Source organism: Lagenorhynchus albirostris, chromosome 1 (genome assembly GCF_949774975.1).
Source record: "Lagenorhynchus albirostris chromosome 1, mLagAlb1.1, whole genome shotgun sequence".
Taxonomy (NCBI): domain Eukaryota; kingdom Metazoa; phylum Chordata; class Mammalia; order Artiodactyla; family Delphinidae; genus Lagenorhynchus; species Lagenorhynchus albirostris.
In genome coordinates, this window is record NC_083095.1 from 188,970,767 (window position 1) to 188,980,520 (window position 9,754).

At 45.1% G+C, this 9,754-nt stretch overlaps 1 pseudogene; it reads left to right on the plus strand.

Moving 5' to 3' along the window:
• The first annotated feature begins 6,109 nt into the window (after positions 1–6,109).
• LOC132504706 (U6 spliceosomal RNA) lies at positions 6,110–6,222 on the plus strand (annotated as a pseudogene).
• Positions 6,223–9,754: the final 3,532 nt, after the last annotated feature.

The following is a 9,754-nucleotide window of genomic DNA, read 5'->3' on the forward strand; positions in this document are numbered from 1 at the left end:
TGTCATGACTTTCTTAAACTCAATTCAGTGACGTATTAGGTTGATTTTACATGACCAAGTGGCCTTCTTTCTTGACAGAACAGTGACTAATATGTCATTATATTCATGTGTACTTTGTCTCCTAATGTATTGCATACGCTTTGGACATCAAGTATTAAATATGTAGGCTGAAGAATTAAGAGCTAGAGATGAACCATCAGCCTCCCTTATGTTATTTTACATCAGTGTAGCCTGATACGTGATGAGGACACTTCGCCGTGTTATTCTTCCCCCAAAACTATTAACCCCAGTCTGATCGTGAGAAAAACATCAAACTAACCAAATGGAGGGACATTCTACCAAATGCCTGACCAGTACTCTTCCGAAGTGTAAAGGTCGTGAAAAACCAGGAAGACAAGTCTGAGGAGACTTGGCAGCCGGACGCAGTGACGCAGGGCGGTGTCCTGGGTTGGACCCTGCAACAGTAGAAGGACATCGGGGAAAACTGGTGAAATCTGTTAGCAGTAGTGTGCCGGTTAATTTCCTAGTTCTGACAAAGGTGCAGTGGTGATGTGAGATGGTACATTAGGAGGGAGAGTATGAGGGTGACTCCCTGTATTACCTTTGCTACTTTTCTGTAAGTTAAAATCATTCTGAAATAAAAGGTTTATTTACTAATTTATAAGGCAGCAAGCCACAAAGAACAACAGAGGAGACCACAAGCAGGAAAGCAAAACTCAGCAGACACCTGACTCAACCAGCAGTGGGGAACGCCAGGGAGCAGCTCGGTATCCCCCCCAGAACACCCCTAAATGGTCATGAATGTGACCTCCGTACCTCTGGAAGTAGGAGTGGAAGGAGGCTGAAATAGGACTAGTCGAAAGTCTATCTAGACCTTTCCGTTTGACCCGCAGATCCCTTCTTCAACGCTGCACAGCTTGCCAGCTGCCCCTCTCACATCCCAGGGTGAGCCTGTGTATTCTCTCGGAAGGGTAAAGCAGAGGGTCTCCAGATGCAAGTGCTGGCGGCAGCTGAGGGTGGGGTGACGTGCTGGAAACGAGGAGTGCGCCCGTTAGCAGTGTCTCCCCTCATTGCCACAGCTCCCCTTTGGCGCTGCTAGGGGTTGAATTGTGTACCCTCAAACTTCCTGTGTTAAAGTCTCAGTCCTCAAGAATGTGACCTTCCTTGGAGGTAGGGCCTTTTCGGGCGTAATCAAGTTAAAGGTCCTCAGGGTGGCTCTTGCCAATGTGACTTGTGACATAAAAGAGAAATTTGACAGGTGCATGGAGGGAGACACAGGGAGAAGGTGGCCATCTACAAGCCATGGAGAGACAAACAGTCCTCCCTTCATAGCCCTCTGACGGAGCCAACCCTGCCAACACCCTGGTTTGGGGCTTGTAGCCTCCAGAACTGTGAGACCATCCATTTCTACTGCCTCGCCTAGTCTGTGGTGCTTGCGTTCATCAGCCCGAGCAGACCAGTGTGATTGCCGACACTGGCAGCGAGCTGGGCCCTCTAAGCATTCCTCCTTTCTTTCCTTCGGTTTGCGTCTTGTTAATACCATCCAGTTGTCAGTGGTGTGAAGGGGGCCGGTGAGCGGCACCAGGCGTACACGGTCCCTTAGTGAGCAAAGAGCCCGGGCCACATGGCCACCTCTCCAGCAGCAGGTGGCCTCCCTCTGGGAGCCTGCCCTTCAGCCTCAGAGAGGAGCTTCCTGCCCACCTGATCTATGGTGGTGGGCGGGGGAAGGGCAGCCTTGGCCCACTAGGATCCAGTGAGGTGTTTCCTCCCCACCACCAGTCCCAGCCAGGGTCTCGACCTGGGCTGCCCGCACCCCAGAGGGATGCTTCCCGCTCACCTAGTGATTGGACCAGCTCTAGCCTGGGAAACCTAGCAAGCTTCATCATCCATTGGGCGGCAGCCATGCCTTTACAATGAGATCCGAACCCCAGACATGGGGCAGGAGCCCCTTCCAAGTCTGTTCCTTCCCTGGGTACTCTCCCTTAGCCCTAGACTATTCTTGAAAGTTCTCTGTACCCATTTCTAGTTCATCCCCTCGGACCTGGCCTGATACAGAGGGTAATATGAACGTTTGCAATCAGAATACTTAGAAGCCCAACCTTCTTCCATTGCTTGGTCACCTGAATGCTGGCAACCAGGCTTATGCTTTCCAGCCAGGAGATGAGAGGACTTCGGTGAAAAGTTTGACAACTGATACAAGGAGTACCCCAAGAAGCACAGTTTCAGAAATGCCACAGTCAACAGTCCTACTCCTGTGAACCAATTGCTTCCAGTCAGCTTCATCGTGTCCCCACCTTACATAGGTGCAGACAGCCAAGGATCACGAAGCATGTGAAGAAAGCCTTTACGATGACAGGATCAAAACAGAAAATAATTAATAATAATATGGAGGAAAGTGGAACTATGAAAGGGGAAGAAAACATTTTTAAAAACATACTAAATTTGGGGCTTCTCTGGTGGCGCAGTGGTTGGGAGTCCGCCTGCCGATGCAGGGGACGCGGGTTCATGCCCCGGTCTGGGAGGATCCCACATGCCGCGGAGTGGCTGGGCCCGTGAGCCGTGGCCGCTGAGCCTGCGCGTCCGGAGCCTGTGCTCCGCAACGGGAGAGGCCACAGGAGTGAGAGGCCCGCGTACCGCAAAAAAAACATACTAAATTTAATACCTTTCACTTCCACCTTGAAGAGCATGGGTATTAAAGTGCTAATATAATTACCTTCCCTAGTATATCTTTTTTACTTTTTCTTATGTATAAAAAACAACTAAAAACATGCACGGTTTGTGAGGAAATGACAAATTTCAGAAAATTCAGAATCTGAATACACTCTATACATAGCTTCTAGATAAAGACACAAAATTACCAGATACTCAGAGGCCCCCTGGGCCCATTCTAGTGACTCCCCTTAAGGTTTAATATTGTTCTGGTATCTAACAAAAAGATCACTTTACCTGTATTTTATATAAATGTTATGACACAGTATAACCACTTTTGGATTGGGCTTTTTTATTCCTTATGTTGTCTGTGAATATACCTATATGCTTGCCTGTTGTGATCATGCATTGCCACTGTTGCATAGGATTCCATAGTGTAAACATTTAACAATTTATCCCAATGTGTATTACAATATGAGTGATTTTCAGTTTGTGTCTATTGAGAATAGCACTGGTATATAAATTCTAGAACTTGGGGGAAAAAAAAAAACCTAATAGTAAGAGCCTCAAGATTTTGACATAGTGAAAAAAGAGTTTGTCTCCACTAAACAAAACAAAAAACCAAGGGGTCATAAGAAAGAAATACTGAGAAAACAAAAAAGTCTTGAAAATAGAAACAATAGGAAGGTTAGAAGATGAAGTTGAGAAAGTTGCCGACAAAGTCATACACACAAAAAAGTCAGAGGGCTTCCCTGGTGGTGCAGTGGTTAAGAATCCGCCTGCCAATGCAGGGGATACGGGTTTGAGCCCTGGTCCAGGAAGATCCAACATGCTGCGCAGCAGCTAAGCCCATGCACCACAACTACTGAGCCTGTGCTCTAGAGCCCACAAGCCACAACTACTGAGCCTGCACTCTAGAGCCCATGAGCCAGAACTACTGAGCCCGCGAGCCACAACTACTGAAGCCCGTGCACCGAGAGCCCATGCTCCGCAACAAGAGAAGCCACTGCAATGAGAAGCCCACGCACCACAACGAAGAGTAGCCCCCACTCGTCACAACTAGAGAAAGACCAAATGCAGCCAAAAATAATTAATTTAAAAAACAATAAAATAAATGGTCATTTTTTTAAAAAAGTTGGAAAATAGGAAAGAAATTAGAAGACCACAACACAAGGCTTCAGGTCTGAATAAGTTAAATAAGAAAATGTAACTGAAGGCCATCTGTTGCCAATGCCCAGAACAGTGGATAAAAATAGAACCACACTAAGGCACAGTACAAAGAAAACCATAAAAAAAAAACAAAAAAAAAACATTTCGTACAAAGGTCTGAGAATCTGAATGTATCAAACAACACTGGAAATTAGAAGAAAATGGATCAGTACCCTCAAAATTCTGAGGGAAAGTGATCTCAAACCTCAGTTGGTATAAAGGTAGGTAAAATAAGGTTTTCAAACACACAAGTTCTCAAAAAATGTACTTCTTATGTATCATTTATTGGGAAGCTATTGCTCAACCAGTGAGAAATTAAACTAAGAAAGAGGAAGATGTGGGACATACAAAAGAAGAGACCAGGGGCTTCCCTGGTGGCACAATGGTTGAGAGTCTGCCTGCCGATGCGGGGGACACGGGTTCGTGCCCCGGTCCGGGAGGATCCCACATGCCGCGGAGTGGCTGGGCCCGTGAGCCATGGCTGCTGAGCCTGTGTGTCCGGAGCCTGTGCTCTGCGGCGGGAGAGGCCACAACGGTGAGAGGACCGCGTACCAAAAAAAAAAAAAAAGAAGAGACCAACAAAAGAAGGGAAGCACCAAGGTGACAGCATCAAAAGCAACCTGTCCAGATGGGAGTCCATCAGTCAGAAGACTGCCAGAGATACGTTTCCAAGACAAATCAGAGTGATTGATGTGTGAAGATTTTGAGAAAAAAATTTATATAACTGAAGATCAGTTTAGGGTTGACTAAATGGTACATAAAACACTAAGGGAAAAAAGAATTACTGAGGGACTTCCCTGGTGGTGCAGTGGTTAAGAATCCGCCTGCCAGTGCAGGGGACACGGGTTCGAGCCCTGGTCCGGGAAGATCCCACATGCCGCGGAGCAACTAAGCCCGTGCGCCACAACTACTGAAGCCTGCATGCCTAGAGCCCGTGCTCTGCAACAAGAGAAGCCACTGCCATGAGAAGCCCGCACACCGCAACAAAGAGCAGTCTCCACTCGCTGCAACTAGAGAAAGCCTGTGCATAGCAACGAAGACCCAACGCAGCCATAAATAAATAAATAAATTGATTTGTTTTTTTATTTTTTTATTTTTATTTTTATTTTTTTTTTGCGGAGCACAGGCTCCGGACGCGCAGGCTCAGTGGCCATGGCTCACGGGCCCAGCTGCTCCGCGGCATGTGGGATCTTCCCAGACCGGGGCACGAACCCGTGTCCCCTGCATCGGCAGGCGGACTCTCAGCCCCTGCGCCACCAGGGAAGCCCGATTTGTTTTTTTAAAAAAAGAATTACTTATTCAAAAAAGAATCCGGGGGTGGTGGTGCTGTGATGAATTGGGAGATTGGGATTGACATATATACACTAATATGTGTAAAACAGATAACTAATAAGAACCTGCTGTATAAAAAACTAAATAAAATTTAAATGATAAAGCAGAAAAAAAAAGACTCCTAAATATAACCCAAAAAAGTAGACTCACAGATATAGAGAACAAACTAGTGGTTACCATTGTGGGGGTGGGAGGCACAAACCATTGGGTATGAGATAGATTCACGGATGTGTTGTACAACATGGGGAATATAGCCAATATTTTGTAATAACTGTAAATGAGAAGTAACATTTAAAAATTGTATTAAAATTTTTTAAAATAAGTGCCAAAAAAAAAGAATCCTAAGATAAGCGAGAGAGGAAAAGTCACCATAGTATATTACATGACTCAGCTGTGATTGGCACATTTCATCGTAGTAGTAATGGAAACATGAATTGGTAACTAAACTTACAACATGACCTTATTGAGAGAAAGAGGGGTTGTGTCTATGTGTTGATGGTGGTGAAAGAGGGTTCAATCCTCATCTTCCACAGAATAAGACAACTGGCTCCACTTAACCATGACTAATCAATAAGTAGCAGAGATTTGGAGATGAAACAAAATGACAGTGGCTGCTTCTGGAGAGTGGGAAAGAGGTGAAGTGGGGCAGGGGACCGCTGTTTTGTTTGGGGTAGAAGGAACCACTGTTTTTGAAACAAGTTTTCTAGAGCGTGTTTGACTTTTCAGGGCTCAGTTTGTATCCTGTTGTAGGGTGGCTCTCCGAGGATGGCTTCAGAAGCATGTCCCCGGTTCTTGACCCAACCTAGAATTCAACTTGCCCATTTGCAGAAAAACACTTGAAAACCTCGAGGTGACCCTTAGGCCTTTTGTTCTGTAATTCTGAGATGCCAAGTAATCTGGTCTAGAGTTATAACATCTGGTGCTCGCTTCAGCAGTCCACATGCTAAAAATTAGAACAAAACAACAAAGATTAAGTAACATTGCCCCTGCACAAGGATAACACACAAATTCGTGGAGCTGTTGCCTACTTTTAATTAAATGTCCTCTGCGTTCAAAAATATATATATATGTAGATCACATCTGAAAGGTTTGTTTATTTTAAATTAAGTCTTCAGGGACTTCCGTGGTAGTGCAGTGGTTAAGACTCTGCGCCCCCAAGGCAGGGGGCCCAGGTTTGGTCCCTGGTTGGGGAACTAGATCTCACATGCATGCCGCAACTAAGAGTTTGCATGCTGCAAAAGAAAGAAATTAAGCCTTCATAATCACTGACTTTATGTGGAAACAAATCCACAGGTCTCTCAAGCTGAAGTAAGCAGTTCTCGAAAGAACTTTTTTTTTTTTTTTTTTTTTTGGCTGCACAGTGCTGCTTCCGGGATCTCAGTTTCCCGACCAGGGATTGAACCCGGGCCTCAGCAGTGAAAGCACTGAGTCCTAACCACTGGACCGCCAGGGAATTCCCAGAAAGTACTTCTTTCTTCATTAAATGAATGCTTCCAAATTTTGAAGATTTAGAAGAGAAGTGGATTTTTTTAAATTGTGCTAAAATGCACATAAAATAAAATTTACCATCTTAAGCTTTTTTAAGTGTGTTGGAAGAAAAGTGTTTGCTTTGGGGGTTTGTGTGTGTGTGTGTACACAGAAATTAGCTCAGGACTGGAAGTATTTGTGTCATGATCTACACCAAAATATTTATTTAATGTTCTTCAGTTCATATTAGCTTGATGGAATGATGTTATTAACATTATAAACTTTCAGATGTTTCCACTGTAGGTGAAATCAGAACTGAGGACAACTATTTAAAATATTCAAGAAATTAACCATTTTTTCACCCACTTAACAGTCAAGAGCCACTGGAAATGAAAAATCAGAATTTACTGTAACTAAATCTGAGAAATCCCAAATAAGCGCCCATTGTTTCTTGAGAGACAGACATCACTAGTATGAGCTCCAGGAAACACCCACGTTACCATCTCAGATATATTCTTTTCTTGCCGAATAAAAAGTTAGACACACAGCTTTTCTATACAATAAGTGGAATTGTGCACAGCCGCCCTGCATACCGCTCTGAAAATGAACTTTTGTTTTATGCAAATGCAGGCGAATTAGAATGAACAAAAGGCACACATTTTAAGGCTGAGAACATTCAACTGAAAATGAAAAACGGATTTTTCTTCTGATAGAAAACCAGCTGGAAAAATTTTGCAGCAGGCCGGTTGGGGGCAGACCTGAGGCCTCTCAGCAGTCCCCTCTTTGCAAGGCGGCTGCCCACTGGCAACGACTTTCTAAATGCCCCGTCGGGGGTCCCGAGGTGGCCCCTCTGCAGGAATAAACAGGAAGAGGCGGGGCCCTCTCTCTAATCCCCCCGCCCCGTGGGGGGGTGATGAGGGCCATCTCCTCCCCGCACCCACCGCTGGAACTACCTGCTCACCCCAAGGTCCAAGCCGCCTGCTGGACAGCGGGGCCCACAGAGGTCTGACGGGGCTGGGACACTGCTGCAGACCCCTTCTTTTTTTAATTTATGTAATTGAAGTATAGCTGATTTACAGTGTTGTGTTAATTTCTGCTGTACAGCAAAGTGACCCCATTATACATATATATATTCTTTTTCATATTCTTTTCCATTATGGTTTATCACAGGGTATTGAATATAGTTCCCTGTGCTCTACAGTAGGACCTTGTTGTTTATCCATTCTCTCTCTATAATAGTTTGCATCTGCTCATCCCAAACTCCCACTCCATCCCTCCCCCACCCCCTCCCCCTTGGCCACCACCAGGCTGTGCTCTATGTCTGTGAGTCTGTTTCCATTTCATAGATAGGTTCATTTGTGTCATATTTTAGATTCCACATATAGGTGATATCATATGACGTTTGTCTCTGTCTGACTTACTTCACTCAGTATGATCATCTCTAGGTCCATCCGCGTTTCTGCTCCAGACCCTTTAAGAGGACTTTCACAGGAGAGGAAGGAGGGCTGGAGACCCCTGCTTCGGAAGCCTGATGAAAGGTCGCTTGGTTATTCAGGAATGTTGAGGTCCTGGTTCCTGAGCCTGGACACAGAGGCAACCATCAGAGAGCCTTGCTACTCTGCCCGCCACACACACTCCAGGGTCTGTTTTCACTCTGCTGTCTAACAATCGCTCCATTGAGAACTCTGTGGCTGGCAGCTCCACTGCCGTGTCTTCACGGCTGCAGCCTTGGGCCCAGCCCAGAACGAGGGCACCTCTGCCCTGTCCAATTCACACTTTCTTTGCCACTCTTCCCTCTGTCCCTTTCCCCCAAGAACTCCATCCATTCCTTGGATTTAGATGTTCCCATCACTCTTCTGGCAGAACATGCCTTCTGACATGTACCCTCATGACTTTAAATATTATCTATATGCTGATAAATCCAAAATCTGCTTTTCCAAGCCTAATTGCTCCCATAAATTCCTAACTCATGTATCCAAATGCTTACAGGCCATTTGCACTTAAAGACCCCACAGGCACGTGCAATTCAACACGTCCAAAGTGAACTGAAAAGACCCCTGGCGTCATGTGCGTAAAGTCCACAATTGCTTACTTGAAATCCTTGGGGACAAATGTTTTATGGAATTTTAAGTTCTTCAGAATTTAGAAAAGATAATACATAGTATATATATAACAGCACCAGTGAGGTCTAGGCCAGTACCATGGAATCAAACATGATTTTTCTCTTCAGCAAAATGTACCACTATTCACATTAGCGGAATATGCAAAGGCTGAAAAGTGTCATGTCAGTTGAAGTCATGTTTTATTATCAAAAGAGTTGCACCAAACTCACAAAAAACTTAATTTTCAGAGCCTCTTAGCTATTGGAGTTGTGAATAAGTGATTATTGAACTTTGTCACATATGACATTAAAGGGCTAATATCCCTAATATACACAGAGCTCTTAGAAATTAACAAGAAAAAGAAAGATGAAAACCCAGGAAGAAAATGGACCAAGGAGGGGACTTCCCTGGTGGTGCAGTGGTTAAGACTGCACTCCCAATGCAGGGGGCCCTAGTTCGATCCCTGGTCAGGGAAGTAGATCCTACATGCATGCTGCAACTAAGAGTTCACATGCCACAGACTTCCCTGGTGGCACAGTGGTTAAGAATCCACCTGCCAATGCAGGGGACATGGGTTCGAGCCCTGGTCCAGGAAGATCCCACATGCTGCAGAGCAACTAAGCCCGTGCACCACAACTAGAGCCTGCGCTCTAGAACCCGTGAGCCACAACTACTGAAGCCCGCGCACCTAGAGCCCATGCTCTGCAACAAGAGAAGCCACCGCAATGAGAACCCTGCACACTGCAACGAAGAGTAGCCCCTGCTCGCCGCAACTAGAGAAAGCCCGCATGCAACAACAAAGACCCAATGCAGCTCAAAAATAAATAAATAAAATAAATAAATGATTTTAAAAAATGAGTTAACACGCCGTAACTAAGACCCGGCGCAACCAAATAAGTAAATAGATAATTAAATATTTTTAAAAAAAAGAAAAGAAAATGGACCGAGGACATGAATAGACCATTCAAAGATAACATTTTTAAATGTTCAACCAT